General features: G+C 32.1%; 1 long non-coding RNA gene and 1 pseudogene across 1 annotated transcript in view; one reads left to right on the top strand and one right to left on the bottom strand.

Moving 5' to 3' along the window:
• Positions 1 to 26,370, bottom strand: part of LOC142317390 (uncharacterized) — an 80,448-nt gene that overhangs the window by 34,408 nt on the left and 19,670 nt on the right. Inside the window, exon 2 of the long non-coding RNA XR_012754728.1 lies at positions 11,301 to 11,444. This is a non-coding gene — a long non-coding RNA (uncharacterized LOC142317390). The remainder of the gene's footprint in view (positions 1 to 11,300; positions 11,445 to 26,370) is intronic.
• Positions 3,154 to 12,180, top strand: LOC142317389 (60S ribosome subunit biogenesis protein NIP7 homolog; annotated as a pseudogene).

The following is a 26,370-nucleotide window of genomic DNA, read 5'->3' as shown; positions in this document are numbered from 1 at the left end:
CCAACACCGAAATGTCTTGGTAGAAACGTTCATTGTGTTCATCAATTACATCTCCAAGTTTGTCCAGGAAAAAATCCAGATATGAATGGAGGAAATGTATTTTCAAAATATTATATTACATAGCTCTGTATGAAGTAAGAAGTTAATTAACAATATCATGGTAATTATCGGATTTTTGTTTGCTGCAAACGTCTTTAAATGAAGCCCAAGCTGCACTTTCTACATTATTTAACATCGAGTTTATCATCTTTGATACTCTCTTATTTGAGGACCAACAAATATTCCTTATTTAATTTTTCCTTCATTTACATTCAGAAATTTCTGCCTGATGTAAAAAAATTTGGGACTATCCTTCATTGCTTTTACAAAGTTTTTCATTAGTGCTAGCTTGATATAGAGAGGGGTAAAAATATTTTTTGCATTCAACTAAGGACTCATGAATAATATTTTTCTCATTTGGAGTTAAGTTGTCTCATCTTCCACTCTTTGGCAACATAATGTTTATCCTTAGCTCGGCTGTCCCATTCGCATAGAAAACACATGTACTTCGTATACCCTAACTGCATGCCTAACAAAATAGCTATAACTTTCAAATCACCACATTTATTCCAGATATGTTTTTATGATTTATTTTTTCAAGAACGTCTTTCATCACATCCTGTTAATCCCCTTTCAAATTAATACCATAAGCGAATGGTATCGAAGGATTTTTGTTACTGTTGTGTAGTAGAACCGCTTTTAAACTATACTTGGACAAATCTATGAAAAGGTGCCAGTCCTCAGGTTTATGAACTTGTCCTAAGTGCAACATAAGCTCATCAAAATTTGTGCGATAAACCAAATTATTTTCATCAATAAAGTACTGAGAAAGTTCTTTTTGTCGGCTTCAAAAGCCTGAAATTTTTGTATTTTTTTGAAGCAAATTCCAATTTTGCAGTCTTGATCCTAACAGTTCAGCTTGATTTTTTGATAAATTTAAAACCCTAACCGAGTCATTTAATTCACCTTGTGATATAAGATGTGGCTTATCGGAAGGTAATTCAAAATCAAAATCATTGCTGTCTTCTTCAGTACTGCCTGATTCTTCATCGCTGCTTTCGAAACATACATTCACAGGTGGCTCAGGAACTGGAATAATTTCACTTTGAACAGGCCTGATTGCAATGAAGGATATTTTACAGTTTGTTTAGATTTTTTAGAAATTCCAGACAGTTTTTAAACAAATCCTGATCCTTTGGTTCATGCCAAACCATAGGTACAGCCTTCTGTGTACCTTTCAGCCATCCTGTTAAATATACAGAACAATTAGTCCATACCATATGAGGAGCCAACGACTTAAACTGATCACCAGTTTTACATTGAAAGTACAAATGATATGCTTTTTTAATTAAAGGTGTAATGTTTTTTCTATTTGATTTTACGGTAATCTCACCACATACATAACAAAAGGCAATATTTTTTATTTGCAAAGTGTTATATTTTATTTTGCAAATAAAAATATTGAATAGTCAATTCCTCTTAGAGTAAAGAAGTAATAATACAATTAATTTCAACTTAGTTTTAAGGATAGACCTCATACTCAAATTAACTGAAGCTAAAATAGAAGCTGTTTATCCACATCATTTACACAGTCTCGAGGCATTATGACACGGCACGGTTAAAAAACTTAAGATAGCAATAAGACTGAACAAAATTAATTCATTCCTAAATCCAGTGCTTAATACAAACAATATAGCTGTGTTTTCAGCTACATGTTTTGACTTGTACAGATATATTAATCTTGTTCATGAAGTTTTATTCTTCAGTATTAGATATGATGTCATAATATGTAAATAGATATGATTTATTTTTTTGTTTAGTATTGTTTATTTATAGCTTAAAAATTATGTTAACAAAGTTAAACAATAAAAAATGAGCTAACAAAATACAATGTAGGAGCTTAGAATGCCAACTATACTTTGAAAAATGAAAAAAAATACTTTAATTAAAATTAAAATTTTTTTCAAAAATGGTGGCTGATAGATTCTGAGTTCATATTAAATATCAGCATCAAATAACAGATTAAAATCATATATCGCATGTTAGGAAATAAAAATTATGTTTATCAGTGTTAATAATTTTTAAAACTACTTATGTTTAGAAGATAATTTAGAAATTGTCAAGAAATTTTAACAGTAATTAAAATTTGTAGTTGTAGTGATGAATTGTCAAGAGAGATGTAATATTTTCTGTTACTAAAATACGAATAAGAAGGTAAGAGTTTGGATGAATAATATTAGGAACTTAGTTGCTGTCATTTATTTGTTTACCCTGCTTATGAAAGCTAAATACTGGATGCATCATTTTAAATTCATATTAGAAATAATTCATCATATTATGTTCAAAACATATAATTGAATTTGAACAAATCTTGTTTTAAAATATATTTCTTGTACACAATGTTAATTTGATATGAAGTACATTATTTTATTTATCTATAAATTTAAACCAAACTAGAGTTGAATATGGAATTTCTCTTTTCGTCACAAAGTTAAATCGCATTGCATTATAGATAGCTATGTACATAGTATAAGAGCATGTAATTAAGAGGAGTCTAAATTTTATTTTGTTTAATTAAAATCTGACTATTCCATCAGTAAATGTTATGGATTGAAAATGGCTGGATTTACTTTTGAAACTTTCTGCTCAGATCCTGGGATGGTGTTTTAGGCTCTGTACTTCTCTGGTTTGACGTTTCTAGAAGTTCCTGAAATTCTCGCTAGGATTTTTGAAAAATTACCTCTTGCTTTTTAATAGAATATACTCTGAAATAATATATTCTACATTAATAAAATGTAAATGAATTAAGTATTGCGATTTATTTAAATACTCATTTAACTTGAAATAAACTTCAATATTAATTTGCAATATGGTTTTTTATTTGTAAAGCCTGAAAGGTTATTATTGTTAAAAAAATATGTATTATTTATTAACACATCTAAGATGTGTCTTTTAATATATCCGCTTTTAGTTAAATTTCGAAGTAGCGCCTTTGAAATGTTGAAACACGTTCACGATAATATCGTTATTTGTATTTAGTTCATTCTTCATCAATCATTATAGCTTTGCCTGACTATTAGGTATAGTATCGAGCTATCGAGTGGTGTTTCCTATGCACGTGGTAGTAAAATGAAGCGCTTGTCTGATGAAAGAACAAAATTAGTCTTTGAGAAGCTTTCCAAGTTGTAAGTTTCAATTATTATGGTTCTGTATTTAACTTATATTAGTTTATAATATAGTTTAATCTGCTTTATTTATTAATCACTATGAACGAAATCTGTTGTAAAACTATAACCCGCAACATAACCTGGGCGATTATAAATGTTTGTTATAAACTGCGGGATTTGGTGTGTAATAAAATAAACTTAACAAAATTGTATTAAATTTATTTTAAAATTTCACTACCTTGTTAATCTTATGAAAGTACATTTAAAAATGTAAAACTGAGGTAATTGTGTGATATTTGGAAATTAGTATTGCTGTTGAAAGATGAAAATTTGCCCAAGAAAAATAAAACGGCAATAATTTTTTGTGAAATGTATTTTTGACTTTAAAGGAGTTTAATGTAGATCAGTAGTGAAGAGCTTATTATTAAGATTGAATAGCGAGAAGTTTACCGAGGTAGTTGTATGTTTGGAAAACATTGAAGGTTAGGACTGCTTTATTATTGTGTAAGATTTGTTATGACAGTACTTATGCCTATTATTAGTAAAAGAGTTGTTTAGTCTTGTGCTTTTAAAGTCAATTCGTACTCGCATTTCTCCGTTTTTATTGTTTTAAAAACGGTAGATGAAGGAGGAGAAGTACCGTATGTTAATTAAAATTTATTTTTTTGTAAAAATATGTTTTAAATTACTCATTTTAGTTAGTCATAAAAATATAAGAAAACTATTTTTATACAATTAAATTTTTGTAATATAAATATATTTAAAAATTTGATTTATTATTATTTTATTTATTTATTAAAATATTAATATTATCTTGTTAAAAAATCATTCATGTGTCATGTTAGATTCACCAATAAGAATTTTGAGATTGTAACATTGTTTTAATCTTTAGTTGTATTTCTAAAAATTGTGGATTAGATGTTTTTTTATATTAACTAGTTAATCTTTATTGCATCATACTATCAGAAAGCTGTAAATCAAAACAAATGTGAGTTCTGTGTTCTATAATACCGTAATGGGTGGGTACTTCTTATATTATAACAGCGCCACTATCGTTGGGAGGTTATAACCAGTGCGACTGGTGACAAGTTAAATAACTACATTCTATTTCTTATCGGTAAGACGAAGTAAAAATATTTGTTAAAGTTAATGGTGAACTTATAAATAAAATGTGTGGATTAAGAATTCATGATCTTATACGTTACGAAGAGGAAGCTGTTAGATTTTTGCAGGTTAGGTTAGTTTAATTAGAATAAATAATTGAATTTCAAGTTTTGTGTTTCTCCTTTAATCCTAACAGATTCCAACAGCAATCCTAAATTTACAGACCTATTATATATAATCTAACATCCATAATGGCGCCATTATAATATATAGTACCCACTAATGATATCACACCTGTAAAGTCAGTTAATCTGACTTTTGTGATATAGAACTGTCTGCCCTTGTCACAATAACAAACTGTTTGTTATTTAACAGTGGTTAATGTGAATTGTAGAATCAGAGAATTTTTAACATATAATAAGAAGTGATGTGATTTTTCAACAGTCATTTACATTCAAAGAAACAGCAGTTTTCAAGAAACCCTAAAAGAAACTTTTTTGAAATTTTTTGCAAATGTTTTTTCATTTTTTAGATATGAGAAAAAAGAAGTAATTCTCATATGTAAATATGTATTCTTTAACAATATTTCTATTATAAATGTAGTAATACTATTTCAGATTCTTGGTGCAGTTTATTAATTAAAGAGAAAGAAAAGTATGTAGGTGTAACTTGTTTCAATATTTAAAAAATTATCTAGCAAAATATGAAGAAAATAAATTTAATTGTTTTATTTTAGCATTGGAACCAATGTAAAGTTACTCATTGATCGACCTGATGGGCAGTATGTATTTAGAGAGCATAAGGACAGGATTTATTGTTTCTGAAAAGAACTTAAAATTAGGTGAAACTATTGCACCTGATCATTTTGTCAGTATAGGAACGTGTTTTGGGAAATTTACTAAGACAGGAAGATTTATGCTTCATATTACTGCTCTTAATTATTTGGCTCCATATGCCCAGGTATGTGTAAATTATTTCATTATTAATCATAATATATTTTTATTAAAAATTATGTATAATGTTGGGAAGTTCCCCTTAAGATTCTGTGACCATTTATTGTGAAATAAACATTTCTTATGTTTTATAATAAAAATAGTACGTTTTAATGTAATTTACTTTATTATTTTATTTTTTTAAAATATATATATATGTACAGGGTCTGGCATATAAACCTGACAATTTTTGAGAGATAATAATTAAACTGTGTTTCGTACTATTAAAACATATAATATATCAAATTAAAGATCAGTTTTTGCAATTTATAGTGAATTACTTCGATAGATTTTTTTTTATTTGAATATTATGTCGTCCAAATGTTTGCCATTACTCCTCACACACTAGCCTAACCTCATTCTAAAATTTGACATTGCTCGCTCAATCATCACTTGTGGAACCGCTTTAATTTCTCGTTGAATGGCCTCCTTGAGTTCAGCAATTGACTGTGGTCGACTACTAAAGACTTTATGTTTGAGATACCCCGCAAAAAAAATCACAAACGGCCAGATCAGGTAAACGCGCTGGCCAAGGAATGCCTCCTAATCGGGAAATCAAACGTCCAAGAAATTTTCTCGCAGAACATCCACTGCGATTCTCGCCGTACGGGCGGTGGCACCATCCTGTTGAAACCAAATTTCATGTCCTTTAAATTCATTCGGTTTCGGTCACAGAAATTCATTCGTCATGTTTACGTATTGATGAGATGTTACTGTTACTCTGCGATTTAACTCCTCAAAAAAATACGAGCCGATTATGCCGAACTTCAAAACCGCACACCACACTGTAACATATCGACTGTGAAGTGGTTTTTCAAGAATTTTCCGTGGATTATGCGAAGCTCAATAACGGTAATTTTGTTTATTCACAAATCCTGACAGATGAAAATGCGCCTCATCACTTAAAAGAATAACGGCATCCTGGTGGACATTTTTGAGGATGACCTCGCAAGCTGCTTTACGAGACATCCGATCATTTGCATTAAGTTGCTGCACTAACATCATCTTTTACAGATGGAATTTAAGGTCGGCATGAAGAATTCATCGTACACTTCGATCAGAAATGGCTAGCGCAGCAGCACGTCTCGCTGCTGAACGTCATGGAGACCGCGTAACAGCTAACCTTACAGCGTTAATGTTTTCAGGCGTTCTAACAGTCCGTTTTCGTCCTGTCGGTTTCATTTTTAAAACAGACGATATGTTCCTAAAATTATACACCCACAACAATATCGTATTACTACTACGAACAGACACGTGTCAATTTAAATTGAAATGTCTGCGAAATAAACACTGTTACAATAACCGAGTCGTTATTTTTAAAATAGGTTTCAATCACAAACGCTCATTCACCTGACCATGACATACTGGCTACTGAAATAGCATGAATAGACCAGTCGATGAAGAACAACCCCGCCTTCTCATTGACAGTGGTGCCAACACAACAATTACTACAAAATCGTCAGATTTATATGCCGGACCCTGTATATATATATATGAGTGGTTTCGAGACTAGCTCTGTTGACAAGGAACTACTTTATTTATCTATGTTTACACAATGTTACCTTCAAAGTAGACCTCTTGCACAGCAATGGTGTCAAAATAGTGCCCTTTAAGCTGGATTTCCAACTGTGAGAAGAGGGTGAAGTCCGCATTAACTAAATCTGGAGAGTATGGCATGTGTGGAAGTGAGATTGTGTCTTGCAAGAAAACATAATGTTCCATTGACTATGACACACTGTTCTTCCCTCATATGTTGAGGAGAACAGTGGCAGGGTGCGTTGTTGTCATGGAGCATCAAGTTTTTTGTGTACCAAAAAGCAACCGGCACACAGCACTTTTTTTAAGCAGCAACCAATCATTGCTGTTTGAAGTGCAGTTTTCTTTCAGAACATTTCACCTCTGATTTTATTTAAAAAAATTCATTAGGTAAGTTTTTTTGTTTGTGGGCATTTTATATTAAAGTCATAAAGTAGATTAGTAAAAAAAAATTAACTATAAAAATTTTCTTTTTTGTATTTTGGTTTTAAATTTTAGATTAAGATAAAAATTGATCATATTTATTATGTGAGCTGTAATGTGACTAGTTTAGTGGATGAAAGGTAACAGAAGTTCTACGCTATTTGTTGTTCCTGGTGTGATGGGAGTTTATAAATCATTTTGATCACAACATAAAATTTAATATCAAATGCTATATGTTCTTAGACCAACTTCTCATTGAGAAGGTTTACCCAATATCAATTCCACCATTGAAGTGGTATGATATTAAAATTGCAGAGCTCAGTGACAATAAACTAATAAAAATGTAGATCTTTCCAAGAATTCTTGTGATTTTACTTATAGCCCTCAGGTATCCAGTGAGCCCTATCTTATCCATTAAAATAGATCAAATGATTGGGGCCCTTACATCTTAAAAGTATTAGTTATAACTGGTTATCCCTGCTTTGTATGAGTAAAAATGTGTTTCGCCCAGTTCTTAGCATTACCCAACAAACTCCATTAAGTGATTGTCCTTTGTTTTACATTTAAAAACAAAAAAGTTTAATTACTTTTATTTGTTGTTTTTTAGTCAAGTAACTGGAGGGAGGTGAAGCCAGTTGCGTTACGCTTACAGAAACAAGAGGCAGTATCTGTGCTGGTTGAGCTGCTGCAAAACTTAAAATATCGAAATTAAAAAAAAAATGAAAATGGTTTTTAGATATTTATCTGAGGAGTATTTGCAAGCCCAAATCTAGTGAATATCTTGTTTAGTATAGTCGGAGATTTGCAGTCATTGTTCAAATATGGTACTTTTAACTTTTTTTTTATCCTTTTTTAAGTTGAATTTCAAAAAAATATAGAAATTGGTTTTTAGATATTTACATGAATATTATATACAACAAAAGATTGATATCCTCATTTGTTACTCAGAAATTCCAAAAAAATACAAGGTTTCAAAAAAATTCAAAATTCATTTTAACCCTCTCAACTTATTAGATATTACCATGAAATTTACACACACTGAAAATCAAGTTGATATCGTAATTTGTTACCAAGAAATAAAAAAAAAAAATAGCCACATCTCAAAAAAATAAAAAATCCATTTTAACCCTTTAAACTTGGAATTTCAAAAATCTAGAAATCAGTTTTTAGATACTGACATGAGGATTACACACACCAAAAATCAAGTTGATATGTTCATTTGAACACTTCCTCTACTGCAAGGACTACGTCCAATATATACACAGCAATCAGTTGTCTCCCTTCTGCCGTAAGAACATTTCATGGTTAGTTCTGTTCGGTGTTGAGCTGGTTGCTGTGTTGATGAGACCACTGCCCATATAATTAAGAGCTGCTATCGGACACACGGCGGATGAATTTTCTGGCATGATGCTGTTTCGAAGGTTTTAGCGGCAGCACTCCGAGATAAGAACTGTGTAGTCTTGTCATGAACATCATTTCAACACTGAGGAAGTGTCCAGAAACCTGATATCATTGCAGCTAAAGATGGGCAAGTTGTCATTGTTGATGTTGAGGTGGTTTCTGGCTCCAGACCGACTCGGAGAAGCCACGAAGATAAGGTAATTTATTACTCTAATAATCTGCCTGTAATTAGAGCTATAGAGACACTATATGGTATGGCTTTCGTCCTTGTGACAACAACTACCGTCACTTGGAGGGGTGTCTGGAGTCTTACATCCGCCACCAACTGTAAGGCCTTAGGACTTTAGGCCACAGTCCTTTGTGCTCCAGGGATCATTCACGAATTTCACATGTTGGCAGCAAATGATATACAGACGTCGACCTTCATCAGGTTGTTCGTTCTGTTGTTGATGGTATTTCTATTAACAGGCTGTTTGGCTGGACATGGCAGTAAACTACCTGAATCATTGACGTTTTTTCTGTTGGTCAGTCATCCCATTTTTAAAACACTTTTTTTCATTTTTCATCCTTTCATTTCCGGATAGATCTCTTTGAATTTATATCAGTCTACTTTCTATATAAATAGCACCTTCTAGTAGTCTACTTCTTCATTGGAGGGAAGCTTGTTTTTCCATGCTGTGGGTTGGATGAAAACTGTTTTAAGCATAATAGATATTGAGTATTTCCACATCTTATGAATAATTATTTACTTTCATTTTCATTTCTGCAGTTTAAAATATGGTTAAAGCCATCAGCTGAACAACAGTTTCTTTACGGGCATAATGTGAATAAAGCTGGTCTTGGAAGAATTACAGAAAGTACACAAAAATATCAAGGAGTAATTGTGTTTTCGATGAATGATCTGCCTTTAGTAAGTATTCAAGTGATGTTTGTGTTACAGTTTAAAATATTTATTAAGTTTTGAGTTGTGGGAGATAATTTTTCTTTTATATTATATTTTTTGTTATTTAAACTTGTATTATACTATTTTAGTGTTTTGACTGCTTTGCTGTATACTAGGTGTGTAAATATGAAACCAGAATTTACCCATAGATGGCCCTAGCTTGCAATTTAGTTACCTTCAAACCACATCATTGGCACCAATTTCTTTCTTTGACAGCGACAAATATTTTCAACTCCCAACAGTATAAATTTCATACAACAGTATAGTTTTAATTAGCATTGAACATGTCAAGTTTTGTACCTGCAAACTATGATTTGCAGACAACATTGATTTTATGTTACCATTTAAAGAAAACTGCTGCAGAATTGTATCGAATACTTGTCGAAGCTTACAGTGAGCTTGCTCTTGGTAAATGACAGTGCTTTGAGTGGTTTAAAAAAATTCAGAAGTGGCAATTTTGATGTGAGAAACAAAGAACGTGGAAGACAAGACCACTGAAAAAGTTTGAAGACTGCGAATTGCAAGCATTGTTGCATGAGGATGACGCTCAAACGCAATAAACACTCGCAGATCAGTTAAATGTAACACGAGAAGCCGTCTCCATATGTTTGAAAGCCGTGGAAAAGTGGGTTCCACATGAATGAATGAAAGACAGCAAGAAAACCGAAAAACCACTTGCGAAATGCTGCTCGCCAGGTACAAAAGAAAGGCATTTCTCCATTGAATTGTGACAGGTGATGAAAAGTGGATATATTTAGAGAATCCTAAGCGTAAAAAATCATGCGTTACTCCAGACGAACCATCGACATCGATTTCAAGGCCAAATCGCTACGAAAAAAAGACAATGTTCTGTGTTTGGTGGTATCAGAAGGGTGTGATCTATTATGAGCTGCTAAAACCTGGCAAAACCATTAATACTGAACGCTACCGACAACAAATGATCGATTTGAATTAAGCATTGGTTGAAAAACAACCAGAATATCAAAAAAGGCAATAAAGTGATTTTGCTTCATGAAAATGCACCATCACACAGCAAAACCGGTCAAGGAAACAATTGAGACATTCAGTTGGGAAATACTTTTGCATGCGGCTTACTCACCAGACTTGGCTCCATCCGACTACTATTTATTTGCATCGATGGGACACACACTTGCTGAGCAGCGCTTTACTTCTTATGAAAATGGCTCGATTACTGGTTTGCCTCAAAATAGCAACAGTTTTTTTGGTGTGGCATTCATAAATTGTCAGAGAGATGGGAAAAATGTAGCTAGCGATGGACAATATTTTAAATGAAATATTTTTTATCATTTTCATATAATAAAATTCTATACAAAAATTTTGGTTTCATATTGACACAACTGGTAGATAATTGTTTTGTGCAGTCAGTTAGTGTTTAAGTACTTTAAAGTTAGTGTATCATGTAAAAAATGAACGTTGTTTCATGAAAACTGTAAAATAATCTTTTTGTGATGCTAGTTATTTATCATAAATTTATTGTATCTTGCATCATAATATTAATTGCAAAAGGATTTTTTTTTAAATGGCCCGAGATAATTTAATACTATTAAAATGAATAACCATAATATAAAATAACAGTAATAGTAACCTGTGTAATTTGTCCTGTAGGTTAAAGTATTTAAATTAAATAAATAAATATTCTAATGAATGAATAAATTAAGTTGTATAAATCATCACAATTGGATAGATATGCTACTTTATAGATAAAAGACACCAATATTTGTGTGGATGGATCGTTGTTGGTGTTGCACTCTGACATTGAAACATTAAAGATTGTTCATGGAGAGTTATCATTTTTAGCTTGTTTTTTATTGTAAGATCCTGTAAAATATTAAATTGAATGATCACAATAAAAAATTACACTTGTAACAATACCAAATATATTGACTACAAAAGACAAATATAAATTAATAAATATTCATTAGACACATCTAATTAATAACTTTACAAAAGTTGCATATGTTACTTCACACTAGATTGTAAAAATAACTGTGAGCACAGCTGTTTACAAAATAGCAAATAAAAGTGGCCTTACAGTTGCAGTATGACCAACTTAACTGAAATTTTTCTGTACAGTGTAGTTCATTAATTCTCATAACACTGTATTTATTTCACGGATAATTGATTTGATTTCTTTACTTTTATTATAAATGTTCTGTTAGCTTGTAGTTTTTAAATATATCCAGAACATAAAAAAGCAAATTGCATCCTTTCTAATTTAATTTTTGTGATCTGTAGGCGTTAGTCTAAATTGGAATTCTGTACTTATCTATCATTTTTTCAGGATGCTGCTTCTATTAATTTTATAAATATAAAATTTGAAACGTTATATCGTGGTTTTAAGAAAATTCTTACAATGTTAATTAATAATTCATTTATTTTAGGGTTTTGGAGTTGCAGCCCGTAGCACAGCGGAATGTAAACATGCTGATCCTCTTGCTACCGTTTGTTTCCATCAGGCTGATATTGGTGAATATATTCGTTCAGAAGATACTCTGTTATGATATTTTTTTGTAAAATTGTTTTGTATTATAATATATTTGTATATTTTATATTACTTGATGGCTTTTATTTTTTTCACCCTTCTTTGCATGTGAATTATTAAAATAATCATGATTAGTTCTCATACGTGGGTAATAAAATATTATTTTATTACCCGTTTATATGTTTGGCATAGCTTAAAAGGTTTTTTGTTGGGTTGGATGCGGTGGCACCTTGTAGCTAAAATTAGTGGGTGTACTGCTCCAGAAAATGTTTTTCTGGGCCTCTTCAAGGCCATGGTTAAAGTTTTCTATAAAATAAAACAACCAAAAAGAAATTGAATCAAATAGAATAAATGGAAGCAGGATAATAATCTAATTCTACACTTTATCACATCCAAGAATACGGTACGTGGTTTTTAAGCACATTTTGCTTAAAAACTGTATTCGGTTTAACCGAATAAATAATAAAATGTTAATACAGATAATATTTTTTAGTATTATTAGATAATAATTTAATTTTATTAAGCTATAAAAACTTAAACTTATATAAACTTAATTTTATTAAGTTTTTTCCACGTAAAATTGCTATAGTCCAACAGTGCTTATTTTAAATTTCTATGTACAAAGATACTAACAAATAATTAGTTTTTACTAATTACCTTCCCTTTCGCCCTTCTGGCGTATTTTGGACAGATTTGGCATTCAAAGAGCCCTTGATTTCCACCATCTTCTGATCGTTATTGAAAAAAACAACTAAACAACCGCATAGTCGATCCACTGACTAAACTAGAAAAGGGAATGAACTAGGAATGTTCTGTACACATGTGGAGTAAAAAAAAAAACTACCTTCCACCAGCATGCCAGATTCGGCACTGCAGGAGCGACAATGCTCTCTTTACCTCACAGCCACATGTGCAGCTTACTACGTGCACATGCACACAACAGCCAAACACCATGCCGTTGGAACTGTTCCATACAAAGATGTTTGTAATATTTTTCATAAACTGGATGATGCCTACCAACTTAAGGATTATAACAGCTTAAGGATTATATGTTGTACAAGTATAAAGAAAGAATTATAGAAAAAAAAGGACTTATTATATTAGATTTTATTGATAATATCAAGTACTGTTAAAGCCCATCAGGGCTACGAACAGGGGGGGTGGCGAGGAACAGTGCTTACATGCGAACCTACCAATTGGTTGGTCCATAAAAGAAGCTATTACTTTATTAGATTAACAAAGAAAAATTTTAGTTACATTATAATGAGATATAAGTTTCAAATCTAAAGTATGTGGAAAAACACTTTTTTAAATATTATTGTTTAATTTTTAAACAGTTTGTAATATCTAGGTAACATATACTCAAGAGCAGCCTTTCACAACCTGAGGGTTGTGGTGATATGAAAGAGGGGTTGTGAAATTAGCCTACAACTTTACACCTAAACAATAATGATATAATTTTATGATAAATTAAAATCATTTATTATAAACAATGTTACTTAAGATTTATAAGTTGTTTTCATGAGATGAAAGACGATTCCCAAATGTACCCTCTTAGGTTAAATAGATATATAGATAGTTTATTAATATAGTTTAAGAGAGCATTAAAAGATTTGAATGGCAGAAAGGCTCCTGCAAGAGACAGAATACCTGCACAGTGCAGGTGAGGAAGTGATAGATAGAGATACTAACTGGTGTGTAATATTTACGAAAAAGGGGAAGTTCCATCAGACTTCAAAAAGAGTGTTATAATGATGTTACCAATGAAAGCAGAAGCAGATAAATCTGAAGAGTGAAGAATACAGAACAATTAGTTTAACTAGTCATGCATTTTAATCTTAACTAGAATTCTGTATAGAAGAATTGAGAGGAAAATGGAAGACCAATTGTTTCGAGAAGACCAATTTGGTTGCAGAAAAAGTATAGGGACAAGAGAAGCAATTTTAGCGCTCAGATTAATAGTAAAAGGAAGATTAAAGAAAAACAAACCAACATACTTGGCATTTATAGACCTAGAAAAGGCATTCGATAACGTAGACTGGAATAAAATGTTCAGCATTTTAAAAACATTTAGGGTTCAAGTACAGAAATAGAAGAACAATTGCTAACATTTACAGGAACCAAACGGCAACAGTAATAATTGAAAAACATAAGAAAAAGCCGTATTAAAATAGGGAGTTCGACAAGGATGTTCCTTTTATCCGATAAAAGGAACATAAATATAATTAGTTTACATCAAAAATTAATGTAAACATCAGGAAAAGATTTTTAAAAGTATATGTTTGGAGCGTAGCTTTATATGAAAGTGAAACTTGGATGATTGGAGTATTTCTGAGAAAAAAAGATTAGAAGCTTTTGAATTGCGATGCTATAGGAGAATGTTAAAAATCAGATGGGTGGATAAAGTGACAAATGAAGAGATGTTGCGGCAAATCGATGAAGAAAGAAGCATTTGGAAAAATATAGTTAAAAGAAGAAACAGATTTACAGGCCACATATTAAGGCATCCTGGAATGGTCGCTTTAATATTGGAGGGACAGCAGAAGGGAAAAATTGTGCAGGCAGCCAACGTTTGGAATAAGTAAAACAAATTGTTAGGGATGTAGAATGTATGGGGTATACTGAAATGAAATGACTGGCACTAGATAGGGAATCTTGGAGACCTGCATCAAACCAGTCAAATGATTGAAGACAACCAAAAAAAAATAGTGTAATACCACCTTAATATTTTATTAAATAGTTTAATTATTGTATCTTTTATTTAAAATATAATTCCTATAATCTTATTAATTACAAATACTGCTGATATAATTATTTCTGTTAACAAGTTTGCTGCTTCTCATTTCATACCCTTTTCATTTATGCCCTCCTTGTGAAGGAGTATCACCCTTATGCTGGTTGAAAACTTATCTTGCATTGTGAAAAGTTTCTGGTGAAATTTTCATACATTGTACTTCAGTGCGTTCCCTTAATTCTTTGAGAGAAGTTGGCTGTGAGCTGTAAACAGTTGATCTTTAAATGCACCCACCCACATGAAGAAATCAAGGGGCTTTCTTTAGGTCAGGTGACCTGATGGCCATTCAGTACTACCTGGTCGACCTATCCAACGATTTGGAAACTGATGGTTCAATGCATTTCTCGTATTGCAAGTGTAATGTGGAAGAGCACCATCTAACTGGAGAAACTCATCTCATGAATAAAGGTTGACCATTTGGTCATGAATTATCTTCCATGTAAAATAAATGAGACTTCGTCAGTGAACAATATGTTGAAGCAACAATCAAAATTTTGCTGAATTCAGTCCTATCAAAATCATCTTCAATAAGTTCTTGTACTAATTGAATCTTGTATGGATAGTATTTGTTTTTTTTAAATAATTTTTACATTGACCATCTAGATAAATTATTATTTTGTGCAATTGCTCTTGCCGATTGTTGATTATAAACAGAAATTTCTGCTAATATTCTTTCAATAACTTCATCTGTACTGGGTTGGTCAGGCTTTTTATCATCTAAAACGCTATCACTGCATTGAAATTTTTCTATTAAATTTGTGACTGCGATCCTGGAAATTGTATGATTAGGATGCCACACATTAAATGAATTAGCTCTTCCTTTGTATATTTTATTTCTCAAAGTAAAGATACTATTTCAACACAACAAAGTTGTAATAACATTAATGCAGTCACACTTCAATATCTGTTAGCTACTTATCACAAAATTAACACCGAATATAAAAATTGCAAAATGTGACTTACCTTTGTTTAATATCGACATTGCTAACTTATGAAATAAAGATTACTTTCTTATGAAATAAAATTTTTATGTTAAAAAATGAGTAAATTAATTATTATTTAATTCAAGTTTAATAAAAAGAAGTATTGGAAAAATTTTTAATTAATGCAATGATATTTGAAATCTTTAAGTTGTCTCCTACCTTCCCATCGACCATAAATCAACTAGAGTGAAATATATGTACATTAAGTAGTCCCTTGGTACAAGGAAGAACTCTGCAAACCACATCCAGTTATCTCGATCATAAAAATAGTTAAGAGGGAGGTGAATTTATTTTTAAGCTACCCGATATATTCTGTTGCCATATGGGACTTAATAATCTTGCAGTAGCCCTGAGAATGGCTGTTGTTGTCGATTAGCTTTGATGGCTCGTAACTAATAACCTGTATGATACCCTGAAAATGCCCGTTTTTGTTGTCAGTGGCTCTTTGTAACCTTATGGTAATAACTACTATTATGGTAGTCCATAACCATAATAATCTTATGGTAGTCCTGAGAAAGGCTGTTGTCGTCAAACGGCTCATAGTTTATAACCTTGTGATGGCCCTGAAAATTGCTGTTTTTTGCATTAGCTCTAAGAAGAGCTGTGGTTCGGAAGCTGGTTTTCAGTGAAGTCGGGAAGTTGCGGCTCGTCCATTGAAATCACACTGGGCTTCCCCTCAGCAGCAGTTGGGTCCAGAGCCCCATAGTTTTGGGTCGGCGTCGGTTGTCCTTCACCGGCACAGCCAAAGCGGTTCTCCCCGAGTGATCCCACACTGGGCCAGTTCCTGTTGCTGAGTCTACTGGCCAGGACAATTGAAGCCTGGCGAGCTGGAGGAGGAAGGTAGTGTTCGCATCCAGCGGATCGGCCAGGCCTGCTGCTCCAGCAGGGATGTTGGCATCTGCCAGGAGGTCCCACGTTGAGGCGGCCAGGGAACTTCTGGTTTGTTCTTCTTGGTTTTCTCCAGGTGGTGGTCAACGATGAATTAAAAATTCACTCTTGTGCATGCCCTTCTATTGGAGCCTGAAAGTGGTGGGGCCGCAGCACTGGTATGGTGGAACAACTGTGTGGCAAGAGTGACGCTGTACCAGCGCATACATATACTGTGCTCCAGCTAACATCTGAGCTGCTACCATGTTCGTCCGCCAATATTAAATTAGGCATATATGTGGGAATTTTTACCACATTAGTCAAATTTAAGAAAGGAAATCATTTAAATGTTTGTAAATTTAAAACAATTTTTTAATAAATTTAAATTCAAGAAGACTTTATTATATTGACTCTGTTGTTTTTCAATAACATAGTTTCTAGATTACTATTGTTAAAAAAATTTCCCAGATATTTATTACAAACTAATTTCGTAGCTAATTAGTATGAAATTTTAGACTGTAGCCTATTTTCTCTAGTGTATTACATTATAATGACCAAACGTTCTTTTATTCAAGTTTCAATCTTTCTTTTAGTTCATCTTATATTGCATTTGTTGTCTTTATTCATCAATTTTTATATGCTTTTTCTTTTCTTTACAGGTTTAATTTTAATTTTACCATTTACAAAAGATTAGACTTCCCGGAGAAATAAAAAAAATTTAATTATGGCCTCTAAGAAACAAGTAATCTAAACCCACCCTACTTCCTTTGCTTTAAGCTCATTCAGTTCTATAAATTAACTAATTTAAAAATTAACATTTTTTTCAAAATTTTGCTTTATCCCAGTGCAAACAGAGAACATAATGGGATAAAACTGTTTCAGACCAGATTATGTCAATTAAAAAAAAGCACTAGAATGTTCAAGTTATTGAAAAATATTCTGATTCCAGGAATCAATAAAAATTTTTTAATCGTTACAAATCTGGTTCAGGCCTCCAGCACAACAAAGCCCTTAAACTAACAAAAAATGTAGAATACTGTCATGTAAGAAGTTTTTTTTTTTAATTTTAATGGTATAAGAATTCAAGCCTCCAGAGCATATAATCCTCCTAGATTAACAAAAATAGAAATAATGGAATATATAAAAAAAATTATTAGTTTTTAATAGAATGCAAGTCAAGATATGCAACAGAAGATTAAAACAATGATATCTTTCCATTTATAGAGCAAAAGTATACCTTAAAAACAAAATTCATTGTTATCAAATGCAGATTAAAATCTTTTAAATTTTGTTGCGACTGTTTGCAATCAAGTAGGTAGGGTTTTTTTTGTTTAATAACAATTCAAACTCAAGTGTATGTAATTTCTCTGCTGACAGTACATAAAAAATCAATTTAGGTTGGTGGCTATAAGAGGTAAGTTAACACTACAAGATTGGCACAATAGAAGAAATATATTTTTAAATCAAACAATATCTTTATTAAATTGTTCAATCAATTTAATATTTGCAATTATATTTTTGCATATTAGCACATTAATGAAATAATTTTAAATGAAAATTCATAATAAAATCCAGAAGTTTGTACAACTTTGCTGTTAAGTCTGCAGAACTGGATGGCACAGTGAAGTCAACGAACTGTATCTCCAGTTCTAAACATGACCTAACCTAAAAGTGAAATGAAAATGTGAAAAAAAATAAGCACGAAAACATTATACTTCAGTTCAGTTAAGATATGTAATAAAGAATACTTTCAAAAAATAACTTAAATTTTGTTAGACGAAGTTATTTTGACTGTAATTGTTGATGCAACTTTAAATAAAAGTATTAAAAAAAAGAAGGTTTTTTCTTCCATTTGATGAACTGTGGGACTCGAATATGTCACTTTTTCCTCAGAATGGTGGGTTTACAAATGCACTGCTAGGTAGCGTACAAAAACTTGATAATGTGCTTGAAATAATAAGACTTAAAAGAAAATATACTACAGCTTGTTTTAATAGTAAATGCTCTTAATAAAAGTATTGAAGATGAAACAATTTTTTTTTAATTCCCATCACTTCACTAAAAAAAAAAAATAAAATTATTAGTTTATAAGAGATTATATATATATAGCTGCTAATAAAACAAAAAAACACGAACAGTAGGAAAGTGTTGCAAATGTGGCGGCGACAGGCTATAGTAACATAAAACAAAAATAAATTTGATTGGTAAAATTTTTATTCTACAATTAGAACTAATTGAAGGAGAAATAAAAAAAAGTTCATGTAATAGTATAAAAAGTGTGTTCATGGATACAAGGGTTACACTTACAAAGTAATAAGTGCAATATTACATCACAAATCGAAGATTTGTGAAGGTCATTATACTAGTTTTATTAAAAAAGGAAAAAAATAGAATGAGGTGAACGATTTGACTTATTGAAAAAAAAAATCTGCCAAGAAATTAAAAAAATACATATTTGTTTGTTCTAGAAAGGCGATAAGTTTTAATAATATTCCTTAAGATAATCAGCAATTCATAAAAAAAAAGAAGCCAGATGAAACACAACTGGACGCCACTAAACACTAAAAACACAAAGAAACTAAACTCATTTGAGCGCAAAGGATGCATATGGTAATAAAATTGTTCAGCAATGAAAGTGTTAATCTATGCATGAATTTTTTATAACTTTTCTTAATATTTTGCATATAAAAAAAAAATTATGTGGGTGTAAACCTTATTGTTTGTTATCTAAATTACTTTATCATTCATGTAACTCCCAGGATTAAATATTTTTACTATGTAATTATGTGTAAAATATGATTTTATAAAATATAAAGAAAACATGTTATTACTGACCCCAGATGTTCTTTTATATGTTGTTTATTGTGTTTACACTATTGTACAATTTATAGCACAGTATTTTTTAAAGATTTGTTTGCATATGATATACTCTTGAAACAATTTTCCTAATTCACTAGTTTCAAAGACTTTGCAGTGCTGCACTGTTTCTGATATTTTACATTATGCTATACACATGTAACATTTTCTTTGTAAATCTTGGTTTTCTTCATAAAAAAACTGTTCTGTATTCTGATATAGAATGATTACCTTTTGTATTCAATGGGGTTAGTTAATAATTTCATATTTATAACTGTTCTCTTTCTACCACAACTTTTTCTGAAGTCATTCCCTTACATATATTTTTGTCTCGAGGAATAATGTTTAAACTTTTCATTAATTGGCTTAAAAAAGAAGATTTTAGTTTTGCTGATGTGTAAAGAGAGTAAATGCTGCAGAAAACAGTTTTTTTTTTAAATTAAAAGAATTCCTAATAGCTTAATTAATTGTTGAAGCATTATTTTACTCCCATTAATATTTAAATCACTTTTCTTTTAAAATTAAATAATTTATGTTCATTAAAAACTGACTGTATAATGTAGTTCAGTGCAAGTAAAATTTACTCAGAATTTTTCCTTCTTAAATTGAACATTCGACACAAGAAGCAATTCTGCAAGTGATTTTTCATCAAAACAGTTTTCACTTTAAATGACCTTTTAATACAGGCAGACACATTACTTTAACACAGACAGGATTAGGATTATTTCTTGACTTCAGAAAGAACCACAGCTGTAAAGGTAAAGAAAATCACTTTCTGTTTTTAATTAAAGTTACTCTATGCAGAAGGTACAGTTACTATATGCAGAATCACTGCCTGGTGCTAATAATTTTATATCTGCTTCCAAGAAAATATTTGTAGTTGTCAAACAGATGTAAAGGAATACTGAGTTATTTTGATTTTGGCCTTGACAGTTTACACACCATAGTGTCTTTTCAATGTGCTATAGGAAAACATAAATATTGAACACAAGCATATGAGTTAACAGATGCATAAGTTTTTCTTCATAAGATATTCTGTAATGAGTAAATAAACATTAACCTGAAAAAGTCTGGATCCTGATGTTAGAGATAAGTTTATCCTTTCATCTAAATTTTTATGTGTACTAGTGTGTATCATCTAAATTTTTATGTGTAGTTTTTATAAAAATGTATACTTTTTATAAAAATCCAAGTAATGTTTTTACTTGTGTTATTTATGAAAATAAGTAAATTTGTTTATTTTTTTTATAATGATTACACAATTTTCTTTTTATAAAAACACCTATTATTGTGATGTCAAGATAATTTTGTATAAAATATATTGCACAATGTTATTTTCATATGCAGTAGATGCACTGTACATTTTGTTTACCTTTTTTATAAAAATATTTTTTTTTTTAAATTATAAATAGTATTTGTATTGTAACTAAATTGAGATATTTATGGAATTACACATTAAATATATTTTTCTCTCAATCATTTTTTTTGTTTTTCTTTTACCTTTTCTGTATATGATGTAATATGAAGATATAAATAATTATGGTAAGTTTTGCAAATAATAATAAATTTGGGAGACAAATAATTTTTACGATTACTAATAATTGTTAATTGCAATAAATGTACATATCAAACATTTTGAAAGACCTTTCTTCTTGCTCGCTCTGTAGTTTACATCATGTCTAAATATTTCATCTAATCATACTCATATCTGAAAAATCATATTTTATTTAAAAAATTGTCTAATAAATTTTTATTAGAATTAAATAAATTTTTATTTTCTAATAGAATTGCTTATGCCTCCCAGAGGCATAAGCAATTCTAGTATAACACATCAAGTGAACCTGTAAAGAGACTTAAAGCACGTAGTAATAAAACATTATACAAATCATTTCAGTAGAAAGAAAAAGTTAAAATAAGTAAAGAATTTTAGTCAACTATGTTTATTTATGAAGTTCAGAATCTATTCCTGAAGGTAGGTGTTAACTAGAAATGAATTGGGGGAAAAATAATTAAAAATCATGTTTTCTGAATAAGAATAAAAAACATAATAATTGTTTAAGTAATCCCAAATGAAACCATAAATTTAAAGAAACAGCATTAACTAAACCTTTGACTCAATTTGCCACCACAGTCTAATTCATACTCCTTTTAAGCTGAATGAGATAAAAATTTATCTCTAGAAAGATTGGGATAGCATGAACCTTACTCCAATCAAACACATATCCATTGCCATGAACAATATTTAAGGAGTAGATAACTGTTTAATGTTCTTATGATAGAAAACTTTCACAAAAAGATTTTTAATAAATTTAAAATTTAGAAAACTGTTAGATATTGATGCCTTATTGTTTTTCAGCAAAGAAATTTATGCATTTTTTTAATAAACAAAGCAGTCTATTTAAACCTAATGCTTGATTAAGTTTCACACCATAAAATAGAAATATATCTACATACCGCTACTTGCAGTCAAATTCATGCAGCATATTCTTGTTCTTGCTTAACAAATCTACAATCAAACTTGTTGAATAGTAATTTAAAATTAATGGGAAAAAGGGGAATCTAAATTTCATGGTAGACCCAAATTGAAAAATTATTACTACTGAAAAGATATAGATCCTAGAAAAAAGTAAAACTTCCACAAGAAATTTGTGCAGACTTATAAATATTCTGTTCAAAATCCCCATTAAACTATAATAGTGAATTTAATATCTGAACTGGAGCATTTTTGAAATTCCATACAGTTGTAAAAGGTAGTAGATTTATAACAAAATTAAATCTAATTTACATCTGGACTTTCAATAATTACAGACAGATGTTCCAGTGACCCTCTTACCACAACAACAGACACAAAAAAGAGATTGTGATTAGTTTATTATATGCAATCTAATTTGAATGCTAGAATTTCCATTACAGAATAATTTTTCTATTTTATTAAATCCTAGATTTCAAATAATCGTAGAATTGTTAAAGAACAAAACTTAAAACTAATATATCTATCTATTCTACAAAAATGTAATAAATAACTACTGCTGCTATTCCACCAAATCTAATACTTTTCTTTTCTCCAAGGTACGATACAACTAATCAGCAGTTGCTATTACAATTATACCTACTAGTAGAGACATCTGAGAAACAACAAACAGACTAATATTATTATAAAACAAAATCACTTTGCATCTTAAAGCATTTCACACACTACCGTGGCATATGGCATATGGCATATCATTTCCAACATGATAGCAGAAAATTTTTTGTAATAAATAGAACATACTGACAAACATACCCATCAACAAACGTTTATTTATTCATGCACAAAGTAACAGACCAGTTACATGACGTTGCCACATACATGCTGAACTTCATATCGGTCAACGCAACGCTAGCAGCTCAGATGTCAGCGAGAGTCAGTATATGTACGCACCTGCACAAGTGTCATTCCCACTTAGTAGATGCAGTTATCCTAGGGCTGCGGCCTCACCACTCACAGACTCCAATAATAGAGTGAATCTTCAATTTGTCTTCAATCACTGCCTGGAGAAGAAGCTGAAGAAAGAAGAAGTTCCCTGGCCAGTTCAACGTGGGACCTCCTGACGTATGCCAACAAATTTTGGATCGCCAAAATTTTTCAAGGGTCAGAGGTCAACATGGCAGTTGAATGTAAGGTTTTTATACTACTAAAATAGTAGTTGTTGATGGCGTAGCAACTTGTTAAATTGCCTTAAACTGATGGAAACTAAGAATAAATTTCCAGTGATTTTCAAAAAATATCTGAAAAATTTAGTTTTGATGCTCAAAAATGCAGCAAAGGATCAGGACATTTAAATTAAAATATGTTAGTAAATTTGAGTAAGCTGTCTTTAATTCTTGTATTATGATAATGAAAATTTTTATTCTTAATTATCACAAAAAATAACCAAAATAGTTTCATTTATATATAAAAATGAATCTATCAATAAACCTAGTTACACAACGGCCAACATGAATTTTGTATAATTATTGTCCCATATCTAAGAGCACTGATGAATGGTAAAATTCTATATTTATACAAGATTTGATTTTCATTCCTTTTATCTCAACTCAAAGTAAAACTACACAAACATTTAAAAAAAACCATTTATAATAAATAAAATTATAATGAAATATAATTATTTTTTTTAATATAAATGGTATTACAATATTAATAATACTTAAAATGTTACATGAAATGTTTTTGATGAGACAGAAACTGAGCTAAATTGGGCTGATGGTTATAGAACAATTGATTTATACATATTAAATAAATATTAAAGATTTAATTTTCTTTAATATAGTGTAGTTTCCTTATTATACTGTGCTCAGCAGAAACACTATCCTTTGGTGAACTAATAGCTGTATTACAATGTAGACTGCTGCAAAGGTTATTAATTATTTATATAACTGATGATTAATGAATAAAAGATTGTTTTTATGGAACACAAGAATGGTGGGGGATTCAATATTTTTCTCTACAGATCGCAGAGCCTGGACAATGTCCCTTGCTGCTGTATCTTTCTATTATCGGGTGGGTTTCATCAATTATTTAGTGGCAGTTATAAATTTTAAGTGTTATTTATGGACAGATTTGGTAATTTGCTCTCTTATCAATATGGACCAGCGTGGAATTTATTTACTGGTTCTGATCGTGGGAGACTAAGCTTTTGAGCCTAATAATCCTGGCATGATTCAGTCCATCTGCTGAAGTCCTTTGGTACCAGCACCTATGGGCTAGCAGGAATGAGCCATAGTTATTTGGAGGGAGAAATGCAGCCTGTTCTCCAGAGGGAGTCGCATATGCTGACTAAATGAGATTGTGGTCTCTTCGTGGGACAGTGTGGGGTGTTGTCTAGCCTTTTATAGTTTTAACAAAATTTAATTGTGAAAACGGTCATTTTTGCGCGGTTTCCATTTATAGGTTACACGATACACGGGCTCCTAAGCCTGGTTTGTCATTTTTTGACTCTCTTACCGCCTCTTCACGGTGGTTCGTTTAATACGGCAAGAGGCCGTTTTCTTATACCCTGTGGAGTACGGTCCTCTCGGCAGATTTCCCGGAGATGGCCGTGTTCAGACACGGCCGCTCTCCCCAACAGTCTGCGTGCCTGCACCACGCCCACCTTGGATACGGTGTGTAGTCCCGCATCGTAGCGAAGAGTGACGTTTCTGACGAACCACGGTGTTCCAAATATCGTCCGCAACGCTATGTTTTGGACGGCTTCCAATTTCTTTTGCAGCGTGGAGTTCAACAAAGCTCCCTTAGCCGGGTAAGCATATATTAGAATCGGCAGGACGTATAGCCGAAAAATGAGCAATTTGGTCGCCAGTGGATATGGGCTGGCACTGTTCAGTACTGGGTATAGTGAGGCCCTGACGGCCTTTCCCCTTTGGGTCACATGTTTAACATGTTCTCCTAAGGTGAGCCGTTTATCCAGGACTACTCTCAGGTACTTGACTGTTTTCCCAAAGGGGATTTTCTCTCCTGATATTTCCAGCTACCTGGCTGGAGCATGTGTCTTGTATATGAACATCACTGTCACCGATTTTTCACCGTTGACCTTGATTCTCCACATATCGAGCCACGGCTCTACTAGATCCAATTGCCGTTGGAGTCTCTCAATCACGTAATCTACACTTCCGGATTCATAATAATATGCCGTGTCGTCTGCTTATAGAGCTGTTTTGACTACTTCCGACAGTGGCATATCGTTGACGTAGGCCGTGTACAAGAATGGCGAAAGCACTGCTCGTTGGCGGCAGTCTATGGTTGAGGAGATTGTTTTCCCTACGCGTACAACAAATTGTCGGTCTAGTAAATAAGACCGTATCAATCTGACATAGCGACAGGGAATCGTCGTATGTGCGAATTTATACAGCAAGCCGCTATGCCAAACTTTGTCAAAGGTTTTAGCTACATCTAGAGAAATGGTTGCAGGTACCGCTTTTCTTTTTAGGCCTCCGACAAGACTATTATTTTAACCAGTTTGAGGGTCGTCGATGGGCTCTCCCTGAACCCAAATTGCTCAGGCCGTACTCCTTTTCCCAAATGTCGCCTAAGTCTTTCCAGGAAAATCCTTTCGAATAACTTTAACAACACTGGTAATAAGGAAATCGGCCTGTAATTCTAGGGAAAGAGCAGACTTTTCCCAGGTTTGGGTAGGCATACAACCTTTGCAGTTTTTCAGCAATTCGGAAAATATCCAACGTACAAAATTGACGTGAATATTGTGGTTATGGTCGCTATAAGAGCGGGTGAAACATTCCGGAATGTGCGGGCACCGATCCCATCAACATCTGGAGCCTTGTCGGGGCTTGTGGCTTTGATTGTAGCGGAAACCTCCGCCTCAGTGACTTGGTCTATTTCTAGTGGGGGGTCCTCCACCTGTGCTAAATAATCTATGAGGAAGGACTCTACCTCGGTTGTGTGGTCGTCCTTCGAGGCGGGAGTGGGGTTTGGAGTAAATTGGTTCTCCAGGATGTCGGCAAAAACCTCCGCCCTATCCGTCTCCGAATATGCCAGAAGGATTTGTTGCCTCACAAACGGGTGGTGGGACTTCTTTCCTTCTCGTAGTTTTTTGTTTAGCCTGAACACCGAGGACTGGTCGTCTGAGACCGAGGCGAGGTATTCATTCCGCGAATCCTCTCGATGTTGTACCAGCAGCTGTTTCACTCTGTCCGTTTGAATATAAAAAGCCCTTTTATCATCGGGGGACAGAGTGATTCGGTATCTCCTCCTCAGTCGGCGCTTTT

This window comes from Lycorma delicatula, chromosome 1 (genome assembly GCF_047948215.1).
Source record: "Lycorma delicatula isolate Av1 chromosome 1, ASM4794821v1, whole genome shotgun sequence".
Lineage (NCBI taxonomy): Eukaryota > Metazoa > Arthropoda > Insecta > Hemiptera > Fulgoridae > Lycorma > Lycorma delicatula.
This window is presented reverse-complemented; position numbering and strand designations above follow the sequence as displayed.